Genomic DNA, 22117 nt, shown 5'->3' on the forward strand with positions numbered 1-22117 from the left:
GCTACAGATACAGAATCATGCCACTGCTAGGACTCAGAAAGAGAAAATAAAAGGCAGCGTTTTCTCAAATATTTAAAGGCAAATTTAACCAAACGCTCCATGAAATCTAACAAAATAATCCTGGAAACAAAGGTCCCTGGGCAGAAACTAGGGTGAAAAATAACACCACAACCTGTGTAAAAAGCAGGGATTAGCTCTTAGCAAGCACAGAACAGTCACAGAAGAGACATCCACTTACCACCAATGTCCATATCCACCTTGAAATGAATGCTGTGAGTGTGAATTGCTCCCTGGGTCCACTCTTCCACCCTGTTGCCAAATTCCAAGGCATCGCCGAAGTAAAAAGCAGACTGGATGTACCCACTGGCATGGACCCTGACACCGATAGCTCCATTTTGGTGAAAAATAAAATCCCAAACATAATCGTAATTATTAACTGCAGATACGGACCTAAAGACCAGAACAGAATCAACCAGCCCTCCGTAAAATACACCTTCTGAGCTGTCATAATGGCGTCGCACAGGGACCTCAGCATTCTGCTCAAAGATGCAGATAGAGCCTTTGCGAGTGACGGGCAACGAGGAATCAAGAAAAAAGTTCCTGTCCAAATAAGTAGCCAGGTAAGGACAATCCACGCCCTGGGTGAGTGTAGAGACACGTGCACCAATGCCAAAGCTTAAGTCCATGTATCTGGTTTGCATAGGTGCTGGATTGTTAGAGCCATAGATGGCAGTTGCCTCTTGCAAGCTTAACTCATAAACTATCCTCTCACCCTTAAACCTTACATCAAAGATGTGTGGCCCCCTATTGGCATCTATGCCAAAGGCAAAACTCCAGGACATGAAGAAAACCTGGTTATTCCAGATGCGGTAGCGGGGACCACGAGGTTCATAGTGCAAGGGGCCTAGTCTCTGGTGGGGAACCCTCTGCTTCAGTGAGGAATAGCCTCCATCCAAAGGAGCCTTTTTGACCTTGGCTACTTTAACATGTCCTGAAATGAATTGTCTCTCAATATCTTCCATGTCCTCAAAGTACTGTCCATTATAGAAGACTTTTAGCACCTTCCAATGAGAAACGTCTAGGCTGCTGAGATCCATATGGACTTCAAATCCCACTGGATGCAGATAACTACCAGGGACATTCTGGAAATGAGCAACCCAGATTTTCCGGTCTCCTGATTTTAGTCCAGGTGGTATTCCATAGGAGTATCCATACATGCTTCCATTGTAATAAAGCACTTTCTGCATGAAGTTTGGAGCCTTGGGGTATTCCCTATTCCTCAAGAAAGTATGGATCTCTCTCAGCTCATTCTCCAAAAAAAACCTTTTGTAGTAAGGCAACTTCCCTCCATACTTCTGCACTGTGACATCTTGGTGGTACGTTGGCTTTGGAAGAGGACCTACCACAAACTCTGTGACATTTGGGTCCTCCTGGTTTCCAAAATGGAGTACAGCCAGAGCTTGCCGCGAGGGCCTGGTCCCTTGGTGGTCCAAGAATTGCAGCACTTCAGCTTTGGGAGGAAGCTGAAGGGTGATAGAAAAAATGCAGTTGTCCGATGGTTTGGCTTGAGGAGGTTCTACCAATGGCACCCCCAGGTTGTACTGCAGGTAGATCTTCACTTCCATGATCTCTTCCGGAGTTAAATCAGCAAATACCTGGCTGTAGATTCCATGGCCTCTTTCCTCCCGTCCCATCTCCTGAAGATGGCTGTCGCAAAGCATGGGCTTCCCTCCTCTGTTTTGGAAAGCCCAGACCAAGATGAATATGATGGCTGTGCATAGAGCTAGGAGAAGATAAGTCAATTTCAAGTTCATGTTCAGCAACGCTGTAAGCAGGTTCCTGGGATTTCACAAAGCAGACTTTAGAATGTATATTAAATCAGGAAACAGAGTATTTAGAATCCCGGATGAGGGCGAAACCAAAGTTTAAAGGAACTCAGCGAAGGAACTTGTTATTCAAGGGAGTTTCAGAATTGAATACTGCTCTTGCTCTAAGCTAGCACCACCCATACCATGGGTCTCAAATGTCTTCTGTAGTGGAAAGCAAGACATTAATACCTTAATAACTGCATCCATTAAGTCTGAACACTTTTCTCCTGATTTAATTAGACACAGACAACAGAAAAAGTTAAAACATAAGCATAAGCCAATCATCTCCCTGCAGAGGCAGGAAAAAAATATTTCACAGAAGAAGATGTAGGAAACCTCTTTGAACGTAGTGGAAGAGCCAGCAAAATCTGCAAGTAAATAAACACTGCAATCCAATTCCCCAGAACCAGTGACAGTGATTTCAGATGCTTAAGAAGTGAAGATGCCTCTCCACAGATAGTTTTGTCAATGAAGGAGGACATCTACCACAGACACCTCTGCTAGGCCCTTGAATAGTTCCATGGGTGTAAAACTACCACTGGTGGTTCTTCCACCAGTGATAGCCAGTTCTAGGGTTGAAAATTAGAAATTCTGTGGGTGGAAGTAGTGGGGCAAGAAGGTGATGGCATTGGACCTACTGGGTTCAGTATCCCTGTTGTATGTCTGGGACTTCCCAGACATATCTTGGATTCGTCCGTCGGAAATCGCGTCCGGGCAGAATTCCCGATATCAAAAAAACCCAGATGTATTGATTTTCTGGCGAATATCCTTAAAAGCAGCTCAAAAACAATTTGTTGTTGTTGAGATTCTGCGACTATTGTGCCCAGGAGGAGTTGAAAAACAAATTGAGAGCAGTACATGTGAAAAGGATCTAGGAGTCTTGGTAGACCACAAACTTGACATGAGTCAACAGTGTGATGTAGCAGCTAAAAAAGCCAATGCAATTCTGGGCTGCATCAATGGGAGTATAGCATCTAGATCAAGGGAAGTAATAGTACCACTGTATTCTTCTCTGGTCAGACCTCACCTGGAGTACTGTGTCCAGTTCTGGGCACCACAGTTCAAGAAGGATATTGACAAGCTGGAATGTGTTCAGAGGAGGGCAACCAAAATGCTCAAAGGCCTGGAAACGATGCCTTATGAGGAACGGCTTAGGGAGCTGGGTATGTTTAGCCTGCAGAAGAGAAGGTTAAGGGGTGATATGATAGCCATGTTCAAATATATAAAAGGATGTCATATAGAGGAGGGAGAAAGGTTGTTTTCTGCTGCTCCAGGGAAGCGGACACGGAGCAATGGATTCAAACTACAAGAAAGAAGATTCCACCTAAACATTAGGAAGAACTTCCTGACAGTAAGAGCTGTTCGGCAGTGGAATTTGCTACCAAGGAGTGTGGTGGAGTCTCCTTCTTTGGAGGTCTTTAAGCAGAGGCTTGACAGGCATATGTCAAGAATGCTTTGGTGGTGTTTCCTGCTTGGCAGGGGGTTGGACTGGATGGCCCTTGTGCTCTCTTCCAACTCTAGGATTCTATGAAATTAAAAAGTCCACAAAGCGAGAAAAAGAGAGAGGTGGCATCCACGCCATACATTTAAAGCACTATTATAACCACTTTAACTGTCATTGGGAATCCTGGGAAGATTAGTTTGTTAAGGGTTCTGGGGATTGTAGCTCTGTGAGGGAAACTTCCTTAATACAGTCCAATTCTCAGGATTCTCTATGGCTGCTAGAGTGGTATAAGAGTGCTTTAAATATATGGTAAGGATACAACCCCCATACAGCCTACCTTGGTTGGTGCAAGCCTGAAGTACTTAGTAGACAGATCTAGTACACAGCCCTTCAGCCTCTTAGAATTGCACTCTCAGAAAAGTTTTCATATGTTCCTCCTCTATCCATTGCATTTTCTTTTCACAGTACCATCATCCCACCCACTGAAGCCATATTGAGATCCTGGAGCAATTTATGAGGCATCCGCAAGATCCACTGTCCTGATTCAGTTGCTTGCCCCTGTTTTAGAGTGTAAGCCCCTCAGGGCATAAGGGCTTGCCAGACATTTAATGAATAGTGATACATATCTATATAGCATCTGCATTAGGTCTTACTAATGTCAGCTGTGAACACAGGAATGATTGGTGCTGTGTTTTTAAACTGCTATTGCATGTCACCTATCCTGGATCACAGGAACAAAGTATCAGAGAGCCAGTGTGGTGTAGTGGTTAAGAGCGGTAGACTCCTAATCTGGGGATCCGGGTTCGTGTCTCCGCTCCTCCACATGCAGCTGCTGGGTGACCTTGGGCTAGTCACACTTCTCTGAAGTCTCTCAGCCCCAGTCACCTCGCAGAGTGCTTGTTGTGGGGGAGGAAGGGAAAGGAGATTGTTAGCCGCTTTGAGACGCCTTCGGGTAGTGATAAAGCGGGATATCAAATCCAAACTCTTCTCTTCTTCTTCTTCTTCTTCTTCTTCTTCTTCTTCTTCTTCTTCTTCTTCTTCTTCTTCTTCTTCTTCTTCTTCTTCTTCTTCTTCTTCATTCTTTCAGAGGAAAGTTAGATATCCCTCTTAGCTGAAACACATGACTTATTGGGCGAAGTGGCTGTAGTAAACAAGACTTACAATTTCCGGTGGAAAGTGTATCGGAGGGGGAAAAAGACTCAAAAGTGTGACTTATTTCCCCACCCCTTTACAGTATACAGTATTCAGAATGAAAGATAATTTTGAAATTGTTACCAGCAGATGGCAATCAAGGACCTCATACTCACTGCAAATGGTAAGTTGGGGAAAATATCATAGCTTTGCTGCTTAGGTTTTTCTTTTTCAATCAGTATGTTGAACTAGACAGCTGAAATGTTTAGGGCCGGGCATTTCGAAGATCGCAGGAACATAGGAAGCTGATTTTATACTGAATCATTCCATAGGCCCATCTAGCTCCATATTATCTACACTGACTGGCAGCCGCTCTCCAGGGTTTCAGGCAGGGTTCTCTCCTAGCCTGGAGCCTGTGAAACACAGGAGTTTAAACCATAGAGAGGAAGGGGAGAATGTGTCAGCAAAAAGGCGTCCCTGCACATTTAGAAACAATGGCTATAATTTAAATAGTAATGCAATACATCTCAGAATGGTGGGAATGACTGACCAGGCAACTTCAAGTTCCCTGCGGCTCTCCCTTCTTGGGGTTCCTTATCTTTAAACCAAATTTGAACTGGGCAGACCTTCAGATAAAGGAGCCCTTCGAAAAGAGGGTTTACACTACTGTACTGTATACAGGAAGGCGTTTGGCCGCCATGATAGATAGAGAGGCTGGCATTGTCTTTTGTTTCTTTCTCGCAGGGTGCTGTATTCCACTGACTATTCCACAATTTACAGGACTGCAGCCAATTTCATTTGCCTTGTTCTCATGTTCTCACAATTCAGGTGGGTTGTCAGTGAATGTTCTTGGCAGTGCATGGATATTCACTTTGGCAGTGAGAGGTGTAGGGCTACCCACCTCTGATCTGTCTATTTTTATTTTTGGAATTTTATTTACAACATAACACAAACCCCCCACCCCCCAATACACAAATCCACCCTCATTAAATGTGGACATAGCATACAGTGAACATAACATACAACAATACAAACAACCCAATAAAAGACTTCCTTTATCCTGTATCTGGCCTCCTGATTTACTTCTTATAAACTGTTTCCTTTATGAATAATTATTAAGATTTTTCTAATTATATCTACAAAGTCTCCTGCAGACAGTAATCTAAACAAATCCTGGTTTGTATTTTAGGGCACTGTTTTGTGAAGTGTTCTCTGCATTTTCCCATGCTTTTTGAAACTCTTGTCTAGTGTGCTCTCTAATTGCCTCTGTTAATCTAGCCAGTTCAATATACTCTAACAGTTTATCTTGCCATTCCTTTTTTATTGGCAGTTTCTTTTTTCCAGTTTTTAGCATTTAGGTTCCTTGCCGCTCCTGTGGCATAGAGGAATATTTTCTGATCTTCTCTTGCTATACCTGTGTCCATTATCCCTAGTAGAAAAGCTTCTGTATTTTTTATAAAGTTATACTTAAACATTTTTTAAGCTTGTCATACACCGTGTTCCAGAAGCTTTTGATTTTTTCACTGGTCCACCAAACATGTATAAGTGTCCCCTCTACTTTTACCACACCTTCAGCACAGATTTGTTTTTGTCTTATACATTTTAGCTATTTTGGTAGGTGTTAAGTACCATCTATAAAACATCTTGATTAGGTTTTCCCTCAATACTTCACAGGCTGTAAATTTCCAGTTCCTTTTCCATAGTTCTTCCCATGTTGTTAAGTTAATGGTTTTCCCAATGTCTAAAGCCCACTTGACCTTGACCTCCTTGACCTGTTCGTCTTTGACCTCCCAGTCCAATAATGTATCATACATTTTTGATATTTTTTCTAATAATGAAAGTTCGTTTGAGAAACCTTTTTTCTTATCTGTCCTGAACACTTCATGTAATTGATGGTATTGGATCCAACCCATAAGGAGTTGTTTAATTTCCTCATAATCTTTAATTATCAATTTACTGTCTTTTTCCTTAATCAGATCTTTATATGGGACCCATTCTAATTCCATATTTTTCTTTTTTATTGTAATTGCTTCTAGAGGTAATGCCTACCATGGTGTTTTCAGTTTTAGGAGATCCTTATATTTTGTCCATGTTTTATATAATGATATCCTTATGACATGATTCATAAATCCCCTGTGTACTTTTCCTTTTTCATAAGCTAAATACGCATGCCAACCATAACGATTATTAAAGCCTTCTAGATCTAACAAATCATCTTTTAATACAATCCACTCTTTTAGCCAATTTAGACAGACAGTATCGTAATATAAATTTAGGTCAGGTAGCACAAATCCACCTCTATGTTTTTTATCTATTAGAAGTTTGTGTTTAATTCTTGGTTTTTTTTATACTGCCATATGAATTTGGATATCTCCTTTTGCCATAATCTAAGACTTCCAATTCCTCCAATTATCGGTATCATTTGGAATAGATACATCCTTTTAGGCAACACATTCATTTTAACCACCGATATTCTGCCAACAAGTGATAATCTTAACTTATTCCAGATTTCTAAATCTCTTTTGATTCCTTTCCAGGTTTTTACATAATTATCTTTAAATATTATTATTGGTCAGCCAAATTCCTAAATACTTGGTCTTATTTACTATTGTTAATCCTGATATCTCCTGTAGTTCTTCCTTTTCTTGCTTGGTCATATTTGACTATCATGTTGGTTTTATTCTTGTTTAACTTGAAGCTGGCTACTTTCCCAAATTCGAATATTCTTTCAATTATCTGTAATATGCTTTCTTTGGGGTTTTCAACAGTCAGAATCAGATCATCCGCAAATGCTTTGATCTTATATTCCTTTTTCCCTAATAAAATACCTTTTATTTTAATATCGTTTCTTATGGCATTCATCAATAATTCCAATACCATAATAAATAATAATGGTGACAAGGGGCAACCTTGTATTGTCCCCCCCTCCCTATACTAAATTCTTCTGTTACTTCATTATTAAGGATAGGTTTGGCTTTTTGTTTCCTATATATTGCTTCTATACCTTTAATATAATCTTCCCCCAGTTTCATTTCCTTTATGACCCTTTGCATGAAGTCCCACGACACCTGGTCGAATACCTTTTCCGCATCTATTGATATTAAAAAGCAGCCTTTTTGTCTAATCTTTCTTCTAGGTATTCTAATAAATCTATTACATTCCTCATGTTGCTGTGTATGTATCTACCTGGCAGGAAGCCAGTTTGATCTTTATGTATAGTTTCATTTAGTAATTTTTTCAATCTGTTGGCTAGAATGTCAGTGAATATTTTGTAATCACTGTTCAGCAGTGATATGGGCCTATAGTTTTTAATAAGTGTCATGCCTTGTCCTTGTTTTGGTATCAATACGACAAAGGCTTCTTCCCATGGTATTATTCCACATTTTAAAATTCTGTTCATTACCAATTTCATTGGTGTTATTAGATTTCCTCTAATTTTTATAATATGCTGCTATCAAACCATCTGTTTCAGGTGCTTTTCCTACTTTTGCTTTCGTAATTGCCTGGTGCACCTCCATTGTTGCAATTGGCTGATTTAATTGTTCCCTTTTCTCTGCTCTTATTGTCTGGATTTTATTCTCTATTAGGTATTTTTCCATATCCTCCTGATTCCCTTTCATTTCTTTATATAAGTTACTTTATAAATTTTGCTTTGATTTCCTTCGGGTCTTCTATTATTTTCCCGTCCTCCATTATTTTTTCTATTATTCTTTCCTTCTGTCTCTTCTTCAGCTTCCATGCTAGCAGCCTACCTGGCTTATTGGCAAATTCAAAAGAATTTTGTCTTATCTTCTTGATTTTTTGTTCCACTTCGTAATTCAGGATCATGGAGAGTTGCGTCTGCAGTGTCTTGATGTTGTTTTTTGGTACTTCGTTTCTTGGGTTTGGGGCCAAATCTTTCTCATTTTCCCTTACTTCCCTTAAAAGTTTCTCTATTTTTTTTTCCTTTTCTTTCCTTTGAATTATATTTTGCTGGATGAAAAAGCCTCTTATTACTACCTTACTAGTGTCCCATACTATATTTATATCTGTCTCTTTATTTAAGTTATTATCGAAATATTCTTTTAACGTTGATTTGGCCTTTTCCAAAATTTTGTTATCGTTCAGAATTGCTTCATTTATTCTCCATCTTCTAGTTTTCCTCTCTTCTCCCTTTATTTCTAATGTTGTTGGATTATGGCCGGATATGGTTTTTACTTGTTTGCTCTGCATGTGTGGTTGACAGATCAGAGGTGGTAAAAGTAAAAGCAAGTACAAGTACCACCTCTGATCTGTCAGCCACACACACAGAGCAAATTTTTATATGTGATGCAGTAGTGCTTCGGTTTTCAAACACTTCTATTTTCAAACGCATCTCAGAAGTTGAACGGCTTCTGCTGAGCTCCCCCCCCCCAATTTTCTCTATTGAATTTGCAGGCCGCCCTTTGCGCCTTGGTTTTCAAACGTTTTGGAACTTGAACGATCTTCTGGAATGGATTACATTCAGAAACCTAGGTACCACTGTAACCATCTCTGGATCAGTACTAGAGTGAATTTGACCTATAAAGCCTTAAACAGCTCAGGACAGCAATACCTCAAGGATTGCCTTTCCATATGAACCTACCCAGACCCCAAGATCATCTTCCGAGGTCCTCCTTCATGCGCTTCCTCCTCAAGAGGTGCGGAAGGTGGCAACACGAGAACAGGCCTTCTCTGCTGTGGCTCGCAATCTGTGGAATGCTCTCCCCAGGGAAGTTCACCTGGCGCCTTCATTATACACCTTTAGGGGCCAGGCAAAAACGTTCCTTTTTAACCAGGCTTTTGGTTGATCTGTTTGACACCCTATACCCTTTTAAAATGTGGCTCTTTTTTTGGGGGGGGGTCGTTTGTGGTTTTTATTCTGATTATGTATGTTGTGATCATTTCTGTGAACCGCCCTGAGACCTCCAGGTATAGGGTGGTGTCACAGGCGCGGTAGCGGCTACTCTAGAGTAACGACTCCTCAAAGCGTTGTCTTTTCATGCTTTTATTTAGTGCTGATTATTTACAGTGCAGAACAGTGCTATGTACATGTTGTCAGTTAGGGGTCAGAACCTCCAAATGGAGGTTCACGTGTTTTCTTCCAGCAAAGTAGTCTAGGAATACTGAATCTCCGCCCCCGTCGTTTCCTGCGCAATTCTGGGGTCGGCGGGATCGGCCTTCTTCCCTTGCCTCCCACTTCCCTTCCCACACTAGGCATGGGCTCCGCTACCTTGCCTGAGCCTCGGTCACCACTTCCTGAGTCGCCGCTGGAGCTATCTCCCTCCCTACTAGCACTAGCGCTGGGCGACGAGCTGGTACTTAAGATGGGAGGGACCTGCCTGTAGCTTCTGTCCCTCACAGGTGGTATATAAACTCAATAAATAATAATTTCAACTAGCAATATTTTTAGGTGTTCCCCAAGTTGTTCAGAATGGCTTCCCCCCCCCCCTAGCTATTTTTAAACCCGTACCCCTCAAAGTTCAAATGGTACAAATGCCAAAGGATGTTTCATTCCAGATGAATACTAATTAAATTAGTGATGCATGTGACTAAGCTGGCGGAGGGATTAATACTGAATACAGCATGTAAAATACAACTGAGAGGTAATGTGCATGTGCTGTAAGATGCAACTTTTACATATATATCAACTTTCTCTGAAATATTAATGCATTTGGGTCATCTGCCATCACAATAAATACTCAGAAGGAGAACAGGAAAGATACTGTCCTATAGGACTCAAAAGGACTTAAAAATACTTAAACACATTACCAATCAAATACATGGTTTTAGGACTAGGATCTTTTATTATTTGTCCCCACACCTAAGCTAATGAAGGAGGCAGCGTACATCCTTTAGAACCAATGTTATATGGTCTCGGTGGCCACTCGCAGTCACCAGTCTAGCTGCCGCGTTCTGGATTAGTTGTAGCTTCCGAGTCACCTTCAAAGGTAGCCCCACGTAGAGCACATTGCAGTAGTCCAAGAAGGAGATAACCAGACAGAACATGTACCATCCTGGCGAGACACTGCACAGGCAGGTCGGGTCTCAACCGGTGTACTCCTTGAGCCACAGCTGTTATTGGAGATCCGTGTGACGTCAGTGGCAAAGGGTGTCTATTTACAGCGCCAGCTGGTTTGCAAAGTTGTGGCCGTTCCTGGATCAGAATAGCCTGCTATCAGTTACCCAGGCCTTCATGATCCCATGTTTGGATTGTTGCAACGTGCTTTTACATGGGGCTGCACTTGAAAACAATCTGGAAGCCACCCCTAGTGAAAATTGTAGCTGCCAGATTACTAACTAGGGCAGCGAGATGGGATCGTATAACACCTGTCCTAAAAGGCCTGCACTGGACTTCATTCAAGGTGTTAGGTTACTAAGCTGTACAGAGGCTTGACCCACATATATCTGTAGAAGCAGCTCCTCTGATACTGGCAACTTTATCCTTAAGATCTGCAGGGGAGGTGGGGTCTGATTTCAGTCCCCATCAGGGTTCAGGGTAAGGGGATGCATAGAACATTCATCTCCTTGGTCAACTTTGGGATTTTATTTTTATCTATTTTATTTCGATATTTATGTACCACATTTCATAAAAATACAGCAAGGCAGTACACAACCTAGAAAATTACAGTCACTTTGATTAAAAGCAACAACTATAAAGACATCATAGCAATAGGGGAAGCATTAGAAAAGCACCCATGAAAGCTGGCTGGGAAGGAATAATACAGTTTTCAACAGATACTTTCAACAGAAAGTAAGCAGGGGTGATTCCTGCCAAACCTCTGCTAGCACTCCCGTTCCACAGGGCAAGTAGAACCCTTTGAAATTTGCACTTCTCCGAGTTTTGCAATGCAGACCCCCAGCCAAGCAATATGAGCAAAACAATGCACATACCTGGGTAAAGTGTGTATAAAAATACATATATTGGTGAAAATAACATACAAGAATCCATTATGTTAAGCAAAATTGCTTTGCAGAAATGTGTATATTAAGAGAAATCTGCACTCAAGTGTAGATGAATTTTCAGGATTTTTAAAAATAATAATTCAGTAAGCCCACAACTTACTGGCATTTAACTTTTGTTCATTCAGCTTTATGTGGCTGGCAAAAAATATTTAAAAATTAAGAAGGGGTGGAAAGGGGGTGAGGTTGTGGGGAAAATAACTTTGGCACTCCCATCCACCATTGAACCTAATGTAGGGCTGCCATATGTCGGGCTTTTTCCTGGACATTACTGGGATTTCAAAGGCAGAATTGACGTCCAGGGGGGATTTCCAAAAAGGGGCTTTTTGTCCAACAACATTCGGGTTTTATTCTAAAATTCAGTGGTTTCCTTTAAAAAAAAAGTTCAACAATTTTGAGGTCTTCCTACAAAAAGCTCAGGGTGTCCTGGTTTTTACTTTTTGAAACATGGCAACCCTACCTAATGGATTTTGACTTTATGCAATTTTGGCTTTAGGAGTAATATCAGAACATAAGCCTGCATAAGTTGCGAACTTACTTTAGTCAAACATTGATGTGGAAATGTGGAGACCCAAATTTAAGATTGGAAAAATGAGAAACTAAGAGAAACCACAATTAAGAGGTGCACCCATCCCTAACTAGGACCCACCAAGGCTTAGTCTCCTACAACCTGCTTTCGGTGCCTGCAGCAAAAAATGGAATGATAATAAAATGGCTTCTGAGTATGTGCAGAATTCCAGTATATACATGATTGGAAGGTAGGGCTTCCAAGTTCAGTTCTGACAATGTGACCAGGCAGGCTTGAGTCGCAGCAGATCTCCATTTGAAAAATTAAGCACTTGGTTCAATAAGCACTATTATTAAACAAGCCACTAATAACAGGGAAATCATTCTGCCCATTAACAAGCAGCAAAGTATAGAGAATGATCGTATAAGACATCTGCAAAACCACAGTTGTTGTTGTTGTTTTAAATTGTGTTCATGCACTTATCCAAATTTAGCAAGACTAGATAATAGGAACAAATTTCTCGCACTGGACTTATCCCAATTTAAAATGGCTTAAGGCTATATTATATTCCCCCCCCCTTCTTGTTGTATAAACCAATTCAAGTTATATAATGTACATAGATTCACTTACAACTGGATTCCAGATGGTAATAGGGTATTAAACCAAAGCTATACAATTGCAATTGGGCAGAAAGGAGGTCAGGATTTTATTTTGGTTTGAATTATCCAGAACCTTGTCAGTGAAAAGCATGCAGAAAACAACTCCAGGACAGCTCTTAAAGGGAGAGGTGACTTCCCTGTGATTAGCCTTTTCCTTGTAAAAGCTTAGATAAGTGATAGGCAATGAATAGGTAAAGGTAAAGGGACCCCTGACCATCAGGTCCAGTCATGTCTGACTCTGGGGTTGCGACGCTCATCTCACTCTATAGGCCGAGGGAGCCGGCGTTTGTCCACAGACAACTTCCTGGTCATGTGGCCAGCATGACAAAGCTGCTTCTGGCAAACCAGAGCAGCACACGGAAACGCCGTTTACTTTCCCGCCAGAGCGGTCCCTATTTATCTACCTGCACTTTGATGTCCTTTTGAACTGCTAGGTGGGCAGGAGCTGGGACCGAGCAATGGGAGCTCACCCCGTTGCAGGGATTCGAACCGCCGACCTTCTGATCAGCAAGCCCTAGACTCTGTGGTTTAACCCACAGCGCCACCTGGGTCCCCTAGGCAATGAATACACATCAATAAAAGTAGGAGACTATTTCTTTATTGTACTTGTTCTATTCAAGTCTCCTTTCCAGAATCCAACATGTACAGAGTCAGGCAATATAGTGTTATAAGTCTGTGCGGAGGTAGGCTATATGCCTGAGCCTCCTTCTAATTCCTGGATCCAGCACAGATTCAACTGCTGGAATAGCCAGGCTAGCTTCCTGTTGAGGTAATGGCCCTATAAGTATGTCATGTGACAAAGGTCTTTTGAGAACAGAAGCAGTAAAGTATTGGAAAATGCTGAAAAGTGCAGATTTATTCACTTACACTCTGACTCATTCCTTATACTGTACAAATATTGTTTCAATTAGAGGAAGTTACATGGAGCCAGGAAGGATAAATACATGGGCTCAGTGTGCTCCTTATTTATTTTTACTTTGCTCTCTTCTATTTTTGTTTGTACAAATTGTGCAAAGAAGCCTGTTCACCCCAGTAAAGTTTTATTCATTTACTGTGAAGACTCTGTGTTTTGACTTCGCGGTGCGACAAAGTATAGGGCCTTAAGATAACAAAGGAAGAGGCTCTGTGCCAGATAGCAAAAGGGTGGGTCCCCTCCATCAACTCACAAAGGCTAGAGTTGGAGAGACAGAGCCATGCCTGATTGCTGCTAGAATCCATGGCTGTGACTATGGAAGAAGCAAGACCCTCTTGGGGTCGTAATGCTTAGGTTGTATATATGTGTCAATAGACAATATATCATATTTCATAAAGACACCACAGTCTCTGCTGTCTCTCATTCCAAAGGAAACACGAACACCTGGAAACCCTGGAATCTTGTGCCACTCGGGTGGCATGCAACAATATATATTTCCTTTAGCTCCTTCTAATGCAAGTGTGGGTGACATCCAGGATAGCTCTATGCATTCCAGGAGACTCGGCACTGCGCCATTTCGTAGCTAGCGGGCCATTTAATCAACATAAATTGCCTTGCACTGGATACTTAAGTCCCAGGGACTATTCAGCACATCACCATATATCAAAACTGAATAGATATAACACATAAAGTCAAAGTCATCTTGTTTTTTTCCTTCCTTTCTCTGCATTTCTACAATCATCTTTTTTTCCTGCAGTTTTACCCAGGGCAACATCAGTCAATTTATTTCACCATTATGTTTCCGTTTTGTTTTTGTTCTTAACCTCTCAATGAACGTTTTCTACAGCTCATTCGGAAGCTACCAGTACCCAGTGGCGGAGCAGACGGGGGCGGGGCTAGCATGCATCCCGGGGGCATGGTGCGTGTCCTGGGGGCATGGCACGCCGCCTGCGGGGGCTTGGCATCCAGCGCGGGCAGGGGGCAGCTGCGATGGCACCCCACCAGGATCGCACTGCCTGGGGCGGTGCGCTCCCCCCCCCACTCTTCTTCCTCCGCCAGTGCCTGTACCCACTAAAAGCAAGCATTTTAGAGAATCACACACACCCCTTTCTTGCTCACAAGATCACGTGTTCTTCTTGCAAAAATTTGTACACAATTGATTTTTGATGGGGGGGTTACATTTTTCCTGGACTGTTCTTCCAGGAACTTATTAATTTCACATCTAGAGGTGTGAAGGCAAAGCAGGAGGACAGCGCTGGGGAGAAACATTTCCCTCCATTTTTTCTTTGCCATCCCCCACCATAATATATTGGGAACAATTTGAAAAAAACTTCGAATTTTTTATGGGCCTTCACATCTCTATTCATATTATTTAGGATTCCTGTAAAGATTCTGCAGGAATGAAGAAGTCAACAGTTTGTTTGGCAATCAAACATAATGAACGTAAGGTAGAATTAAAACCAATACTGCATTTACTTCCTCCACCAACCCAACAGAAGACCCCAAATCAATCTACGGTAGCTTGCTCCCTTCCATCTCTGTGTGGACAACTGCTTTTTCATAGCTTTGCTCTTTTGAGTGTCAAAGTGGTGGAGCATGAGCTTGTAGGTCTCAGTTCCAATCATCAACATCTCCAGGTAGGGCAGGGCAACTCTTCTTATCTGAAAACCAGTAGAACTGCTGCCCATCCAGTGTATGCAATACTGTACTCCAGAAAAATGGTCTGTCTTGTCATAAGGCATTGAGCTCTGGTACCTGTTTTGAGGAAATCCTGGGCAAATGCTCTCCGCTGCTGTTGTCTTCTTGAATTTACTAGATACTGGCAGGTGCAAGTAGATAAATAGGTACCGCTCCAAGTGGGAAGGCAAACGGCGTTTCCATGTGCTGCTCTGGTTTGCCAGAAGCGGCTTTGTCATGCTGGCCACATGACCTGGAAGCTGTACGCCGGCTCCCTCGGCCAATAACGCGAGATGAGTGCCGCAACCCCAGAGTTGGTCACGACTGGACCTAATGGTCAGGGGTCGCTTTACCTTTACCTAGGCTTATTTGCCTGGCTGTGCAATACTTTTAAAAACAAACAAATCCCAGTTGGGCCTAGCCCTGGGTCAGGAGTGGCTTCCACTCTCTCCTTTCCTCCAAGGGCCTACTGCCTCCAACCCCAACATAGCATCCCTATGTAACACAATGCCAGATACCACAGGTTCTTGAGGGGAAGGAGAGGTGTTGCAGCCTCCCAGCCCCGAGCTTCTCTATTCGGCACCAGGCCTCTACATTTCCAGTTGAAAATGAAGTAGCACCAGTGTCATCCACAGTGGCCCCAGGCCCTGGTTCTTATCCAACCATTCTTATACCAGTCCTGACGAGAAGGCCCTTTGTGTTCCTAACTAGGCTACTGACCTGAGGCTGGCTTGACCTTTCAATCCATATCTCAGGAGTAGAGAACTTGTTGCCCTCTGGTAGTTGTTGGAATACAACTCCCATCAGCGTGAGATAACATAGCCAATGGTCAGAGGTGATGGGAGTTGTAGTCCAACAACCTTGCCTTACTGAGAAGTGCAAAATAGTCAAACTCTCCAAATATGGTCAAAACCTCCAAAAAGTACAACCGCAATACCACTCTGTCCCACTCTCCAAACTTGGCGATGAGAAACTTAAAAACTCTTCTTTATAAAAACATAAGATATTTAGGCATTCCTTATTGCACGACCCCAATTCAATTTAAGCTGTCGAATATTTGTCTCAAAGCCACCTTTGTATATGTGCAAGACTGACTGATTTGCATGCAAAGGCCGTGTAGCTGAACAGATGGATTTGAGAGCTAGAGCATATTATTTCACACCAAATGGCAGCATTGTTAAGTGGAAATCTTGTAAACCTGGCTCCTGCTATCTTAGCCACTTGTTTAGAAATATTGGCAGCTTGTCTAAGGCTCATTACGCACACGCGAGATTAGCTTTGTGAGGGAGACAGGAGTGTCTGGAGACAGACGTGTCGAAACAGCACCTTTATTTCTTATGAAGCAGGGTTTACCGTATATCCAGGATATCAGCATTCTGAGGTAAATTAATATCTTTCTTGCGTTTTGCAGGCAGGAAACAAGGAACCCAAACAAGGGTTGCCCTCCAAACGTTTCTGGTCACAGATAAATTTCTAAGGCCAATCCGCAAGATGGGATTGGATATTCCATACTTGACACTTGCATTGCCAATGAAAATAGAATGGGTAAGAGACTGGTGCTAAAACACATGGGAATCAGTAACTAGAAAGTGAACTCCTTTACATTACCACTCTGCCATCTTCAGTTGAAGGGTGATATATAAATTTAATAAATAATAATAATAACATTCCTAGCTCTGGTTGGTTCATTACTTACTCTGGGGGGGGGGGATGTTGTGGGACATATTGCAGAGCCAAAGATGGGATATCTAAGGGTAAGTGAGGGGTGGGTGAATTCGTCCGTTCCAGTTCCTCATTTTTTCCACTACAGTTTTCTACATTTCCACATCAGTTTGTGGGTTGTTGTTGTGTTGTGTTGTGTTGTGTTGTGTGTGTGTCCCCTCATGAAAATTCAGCAGCATTTCAGTGCCAATTCTTCTAATATACAGATCTTTGCATACAATTTGGCTTAATATGCACATTTTTACAAAGCAATTTCTCCTAAAATAATACATTTATGTACAGTATGTTCTTTTCACTAATATGTACACTTCACTCCAGTACGTGCATTTTTTTAAAACATGACTTGGCTGTTTCAGAAAGATTGAATCAGGTAGGTTCACCTTTAAATGTAAATGGAATCAAATTTTCCCCCATCCCCAACTAAGAGCAAGTTACTAACTTCAGCAGCATCACACATTTCAATTGAAAGCACTGGCAATGACAGGCCATGCCTGCAAAGCGACTGAGCAGTGGCGCCTGGATTGCCATTGACAAATAATCCAAGGCTATGAATCTTAGATTTCCGCTCCTCTTGGGAATAGCACAGCTCGACTTGCTGAAAACGAAACAGCACCCCAGCTTGCCATTTACAAAGCCTTTAGTGGATTTACACAACACATAAACCATCTTAGTCACACGTAATATTGAACTATTGGGTTCTGCTTTGCCTAGCATTTTTACAGCTGTTGTAACCTTTTACTTTCTGCAATAAACCAATGTGCTTCATAAACAGCGATGCCCCCAGAGCAAATCTTTGCCTCCTGGTGTCCTTGAGTGTTGGAAAATTAAGATGAGTGCTCTCAAGCCCCCGAGATCCTTCTCATTGAGAAGAATTTCCTGCAATCTGCTGATAGACGTGGAATAGCTCTACATGATATGCATCCCTCCAGCAGCTTCCTTCCTGCAATCAGGGTGGCACACTGTGAAAGTATGGTTTTAAAAAACCGTAACTGTACAATCAGTCTAGAAATTCACCCCGTTCATGCCTCTGCTTTAAACCTTTGAAGTCAACCAAGCATGTGCAACCGGATTATTCTGAATAGCTAATCAATTGTTTGCGCAGCGCTACAATGTTGGCCTGCGTCTGTTGTTATTCTGGCCATGGCTATTACGTGGACAGGAAGCTGTTGCGCACCTTGCTTTTGCTTTATGGATGAAATTAGAATGTTCTCCTGATATTATATTATATTCTTCCCTCCCCCACAGATCAAATCTCAAGACCCCAGCCCAAAAACTATGGATGGGCCTATTTTCCTGCAATTTGCCCGGCTTTTCCCCCAGGGACAGTTCTCTCAATTTTCAGAACAATTGCTCATAAAACACTAGTCCTATGTACACTCAATATCCATTTGTAGCACTGATATGTGGCTGCAAAGTCACGTCACTGTTTACTTTCCTGAGCTGGGAAAGTCTGAGGACGGAAGTTACATCTTATCTCTTCCGTTATGTTGTGCTGTTGCACTGTGTTTTTCTCTCTCTGACTGCAGCTGAAGAAGAGGACAGACACCAATATGATTTGTCCTGTAAATATTGCAAAATAAAGCTAATAATGCTCACATTTACGCTTCCAGACGTCACTGCAGACTCTGCTGATTAATAGCGTGTACGGGATCATCCAACCTGTGTCGCTGAGTGCTCCGGGATGAAGGTTGAGGTCCATCCTGGGGGGACGCAACACCAGACAACGCCTGGAGAGATTTGTCTCGTACCAGGGGCAGTGGGGTCCCCAGGGTGTGTTACGATCTTGCTTTCGATCTTGCTTTACCCTAGATCCTGCCATCAGGATGGGTGTGGTTGCTCGATTCATGCTTGAAAGCCTTCCCTTTGGTTTGATTAACCACACCTTTTCATCCCCGAAGGAGGAAGTGGTGATGGCAATCTTGGCATATGCCCACCCACAATGTTATTGGGCAGGGCACCCCACACCCCAATGCCAGAATCTTGCCTATTTCGGTTTCCATCTGTTTTCAAATGGGCACACTGCAGGGCAAAGGCAGACTCAATCTGCAACGATCTCCTATCTTTGGAATTAAACCAGTTTCTCAAGAAGGGTTTCAGGGGCAAGAAAATATGCTGTAGATTGTGTGTATGTGAACTACATAGAAAAAGCAAGTGCTCGGTCTCCATTGATTCTAATGGAGTTTGGCGGTTCCTATTTTACCCACCTCTGTCATAATTGCCATGTTTACTATTTTCTGCCATGAACTGGCAGGATTATGGAGAGGAGGAAGAGCATCATGGCAAGGGGTGTAACCAGGGCTGGGATACACCAGGGCAAGCGGAGGATGGGGAAAGAGAGGTCGGTGTAGGAAGTACTCACAGGGTGAGAGAGGATGACAAGGGGATGGGGGTCAGGGCACAGGAATCAGAAAAGCAGGACCATCACCAGAGCTAGAGGGGCCCCTGTCTCCCCAAACACGGCAGGCTCTGAGGCGTAGGGAGCAGTGGGCTCTAGGAGACTGAGACAGGCAAGGGCTCACAGTCCAGCTCACTAGCCAGACAGCTGGGGCTCACTAGCTTTAAGAGGAGGGGTCCAATTCATCAGCTGGAACAGGCTTGGAACAGGTGAGAGTCACCTGCCTCATCAAGCCCAGATGCTGCAATCAGCATGCAAAAGGGCACCAGAGCTGATGCTCAACTGCTCATGTTGATGGACCTCAGCTTGGATACTCCAAGAGTCCTGCAGGATTTTGGACACCTGGATTGACCCTGGACTGGGGACTTGACATACTGACTTGCCACCAGGTAAGGACAGGGGTTGGGATGTGGGTGGCGCTGTGGGTTAAACCACTGAGCCTAGGGCTTGCCGATCAGAAGGTTGGCGGTTCGAATCCCCGCGACGGGGTGAGCTCCTGTTGCTCGGTCCCAGTTCCTGCCATCCTAGCAGTTCGAAAGCACATCAAAGTGCAAGTAGATAAATAGGTACCGCTACAGCGGGAAGGTAAACAGTGTTTCCGTGTGCTGCTCTGGTTTGCCAGAAGCAGCTTAGTCATGCTGGCCACATGACCTGGAAGCTGTACGCCAGCTCCCTCGGCCAATAATGCGAGATGAGCGCGCAACCCCAGAGTCGGTCATGACTGGACCTAATAGTCAGGGGTCCCTTTACCTTTACCTTAGGACAGGGGTTCAGGACATTTTCTACAGTGGCAGAGCTCTTAGGAGGAAAAGGTGGGTTTAGTGAGCTAGTGGATATTGTTGATGAGAAGCGAAGCAAGATTATGATGGTAGTGATGCAAGATCGTTGGAACAGAAATGCAAATCAATAAACTGTGTGCACAGAAAGTAAGTAGCCTTTAGGCTTAAGAATTACCAGTCCTAAAGGCTACTTACTTTGAAGGCAATTATCTCCAAAGACATGGCTTTCTGCAGTCTCTTTTATTGTGTAAAAGGTACAGCGGCATGAACCAGAAGATAATACAGCAAGAAAAGAACCAAAGTCCTCTGTGTGGTATTGTAAAGCTTAAGTCTAAGGTTAGAGTAGCAAGATAGAATGTGCAAGTAGGGCTGTTCAATGTAGTTTCTCCCCTCTTCCCAATATATTGTTGGGACTACAACTCCTGCTAGTCTCAGCACTGGGGGAGGAAGGGGGTGCGGTGGGTGCCCCACCCCCAGGTGCACAGTATGTGTGCCACTCTGAGTGCCAGAGCAGCTAGCTCTGCCTCCGAGTCTCAGCTGCCTCTGGCAAGGCCAGGCTTCAGGGATTTGGGGACTTATGGTGCTGGAGGAGACTCTTGAGAGTCCCATGGACTGCAAGAAGATCAAACCTATCCATTCTTAAGGAAATCAGCCCTGAGTGCTCACTGGAAGGGCAGATCGTGAAGCTGAGGCTCCAATACTTTGGCCACCTCATGAGAAGAGAAGACTCCCTGGAAAAGACCCTGATGTTGGGAAAGATTGAGGGCACTAGGAGAAGGGGACGACAGAGGACGAGATGGTTGGACAGTGTTCTCGAAGCTACAAACATGAGTCTGACCAGACTGCGGGAGGCGGTGCAGGACAGGAGTGCCTGGTGTGCTGTGGTCCATGGGGTCACGGGGAGTCGGACACGACTAAACAACAACAGTGCAGCAACATGTTGAGGGTTTCACTACTACCCCTTGTGAAAAGGAAGTGACTTCCTGGAAAATCCATGCTCAGTCTAGACAACTGGACACAGCTCTAATTTAAGAACACCATTTCATTTCTTCTGTGTTTACGTTTGTGGTTTTTGTTTTGTTTTCCAATGTATTTTACTATAATATCAGAGGGATTTGCTGGTAGGAACCAAACCGTTCCTACTACAACTGTTGTCAAGACCGCAGTCAATTCAGCCGAGAGTCCGAGACATTTCCAGCAAACAAGGAACAGAAAAGACTACAGGAAGTTGTGTTGCTGACTGTTAAGTCTTTGTCCTTTGGCTGAGCTAAGGCTAAAGAAGCAAAGCCTTTTCAATATAGGACTTGCAAAAATATTACAAAATGATGTAGTCCAGAGGGATTTCTTGCATCTTCAAACATCCAGCAGATCGTAATCTTTTAATTCCGCCCAGGATTATGTGTGTGAAGATGTCAAGAAGAGTCATCATGGCACTATTTTTCAGTACTTTTTGGTCTTAACCCAGGTACTCTGCTTGGAGGAAATGAAGAGCAAAGATTAGATTAGAGTTATTCTGAAACACTGAGGGGGAGGAAGCCTTCTTGTCCAATAAATTACTGAGTCACAGACTTTTCTGATTTCTAATTTGTCTCTCCATCAGCAAAAGGACATTAAAGATAATCTGCCAAAGAAATTCAATTTATTGTTGCTTCCAGGTTTTGCACACTGAAGCAGAATAGTAATCAGTAAAATCAGTCACTCTATTGTCTTATACATACATAATGAAGGCCAAGGAGTGTTTCCTACCACATCTGTTATAAGCACATGCAATGCTTTGTGCACAATTTGCTTGTCATATCAAGGGTACTTGGGGGGGTTTCCATATAATTTTTATTTATGTTTTAAAAATATAAGGGGGGGGGAATTGACAGAAGGAAGAATAAGAAATGGGGGAGAAGCTGCCAGAAAACAAAATCAAAAAATGAAGCACGGCGCAGCATTAACACAGACATGCAACATGAGTACAACAGAATATTGTTGAGATTTAACAAATACGTCTATGTATTTGAAAAGGTAAATACCGCCGTAATTGCCAATATGTTGAATCTTAATTCCCTTGCT

General features: G+C 42.9%; 1 pseudogene; it reads right to left on the minus strand.

Annotated features, from left to right (window-relative positions):
* Positions 1–215: 215 nt before the first annotated feature.
* Positions 216–6257, minus strand: LOC148685740 (amine oxidase [copper-containing] 3 pseudogene; annotated as a pseudogene).
* Positions 6258–22117: the final 15860 nt, after the last annotated feature.

The sequence above is a fragment of the Zootoca vivipara genome, chromosome 5 (genome assembly GCF_965207765.1).
Source record: "Zootoca vivipara chromosome 5, rZooViv2.hap1.1, whole genome shotgun sequence".
In the NCBI taxonomy this organism is placed as follows: domain Eukaryota; kingdom Metazoa; phylum Chordata; class Lepidosauria; order Squamata; family Lacertidae; genus Zootoca; species Zootoca vivipara.